Below are 2,018 nucleotides of genomic sequence, written 5' to 3'. Positions count from 1 at the left end.
GGCGGGGAGAGAAAGATGGGTTAGGAGTGGGGGAGGGGAGAAGGCCCAAGCAAACAAAGGAGGCAGCACTTAAGTCACTGGAATTCCCCTGTGGCTGAGCTGTGGAGGCCAACTCTGCTGGGGAGCCTCTTCACCTTTCTCCCACACGAACCAAGTGTCAGACACAGAAAGGGCCAGAGCCTCCACAATGCTCCTTCACTCAGCCTGAAGTCTGGAGCCTCCAAAGCTTCCAGCCCTGGCACGACAAGATAGGGCTGCTGTCCCGCCTCCAGGGATCTGGCTGTGTTTGCTAAGAGGAATCGTCCTCCAGAGCTGAGGGACAGCAGACTGACTTAGGAGTCCCAGGGAGGCAAAGCTTCTCAGGTCAGATACCTCTGATGACTCCCCAGTTTGGTGGCCATGGAGGAACTGGGGTTGTGGAAAACACTATAGACTAGCCTACTAGCAAGCTCCAGAGATCAAGCCGAGCAGTGAGGAACCAGGCTTCTGCTGAGTCCCTTCAAGCCCTCACAAGTGTCTTACAAAGTTGTGGGTGACCTTGAACTTCTGTCATTCCCGCTTCACCCAGTGCTGGGATTACAGGGGTGTAATTTGGCTCTTTGGATTTATGTGGTACGGGGATCAGGCCCAGGGCTTAGTACATGCTAGGTACTCTGTCACCTGAGCTCTATCCCCAGCCCAAATGACCACGCATGAGTCCCAGTGTGGCACTATGGTATCATGCAGGCCCACTGGGTTTATTAACCGTGTGGGGGAACCTTTGCTTTAAGCACCCCCACTCCTACCCTTCACTCTTTCCTATATCTAGGTAGAGCTCTGGCTGGGTGGTTTGTTCTGATAGAGGAGGGGCCTCCGTACGTTCCTTGGCCTCATTTGCTTCAAATGCCATATTTCAGCTTTGGATACTTGTGTACATCCGTGTTCCCGTGTAGATAGGTGCTTGTGCACATACGTGTTCCGTGTAGATAGGTGCTTGTGTACATACGTGTTCCCATGTAGATAGGTGCTTGTGTACATGTGTTCCCGTGTAGATAGGTGCTTGTGTACATGTGTTCCCGTGTAGATAGGTGCTTGTGTACATCCGTGTTCCCGTGTAGATAGGTGCTTGTGCACATCCGTGTTCCCGTGTAGATAGGTGCTTGTGTACATACGTGTTCCCATGTAGATAGGTGCTTGTGTACATGTGTTCCCGTGTAGATAGGTGCTTGTGTACATACGTGTTCCCGTGTAGATAGGTGCTTGTGTACATCCGTGTTCCCGTGTAGATAGGTGCTTGTGTACATACGTGTTCCCGTGTAGATAGGTGCTTGTGTACATGTGTTCCCGTGTAGATAGGTGCTTGTGTACATACGTGTTCCCGTGTAGATAGGTACTTGTGTACATACGTGTTCCCGGGTAGTTAGGTGCTTGCACTGCCTTCTTTACAACTCTGCAACCTGGACAATGAAACGCTCAACAGTGGCTGAATGTGTTTGAGATGGCGTGTCTCAGGAGGATTCTAGGCGTCACACGAAGAGATAGGCTGCACAATGATGACATTAAGAAACAGCTCCATGAGCCGGGTGATGGTGGCGCATGCCTTTAATCCCAGCACTCGGGAGGCAGAGGCAGGCAGATCTCTGTGAGTTTGAGGCCAGCCTGGTCTACAAGAGCTAGTTCCAGGACAGGAACCAAAAGCTACAGAGAAACCCTGTCTCGAAAAATCAAAAAAAAAAAAAAAAAAAAAAAAAAAGAAACAGCTCCATCTACAGAAGTAAACTACAGGATACAGCAACGGTGCTTGAGATACTTTGGCCATGTAATGAGAATGAATGACGGCAGACACCCAAAGATAGCACTGCTTGGAGAAGTGCACGGGATAAATCGAAGAGGAAGGCCCAGAAAACCTTGGACAGACAGCATAAAGACAGACTGTGGAACCTTAGGTATGGCAATGACAAAAGCATCTAGGACTGCCCAGGAAAGAAACAACTGGAGAACTGCCATAAACGGGCTGTCCGTGCATGCTTAGCATTGCC

The sequence above is a fragment of the Microtus pennsylvanicus genome, chromosome 7 (assembly GCF_037038515.1).
Source record: "Microtus pennsylvanicus isolate mMicPen1 chromosome 7, mMicPen1.hap1, whole genome shotgun sequence".
Taxonomy (NCBI): domain Eukaryota; kingdom Metazoa; phylum Chordata; class Mammalia; order Rodentia; family Cricetidae; genus Microtus; species Microtus pennsylvanicus.
Note: the sequence above shows the minus strand (reverse complement) of the source record.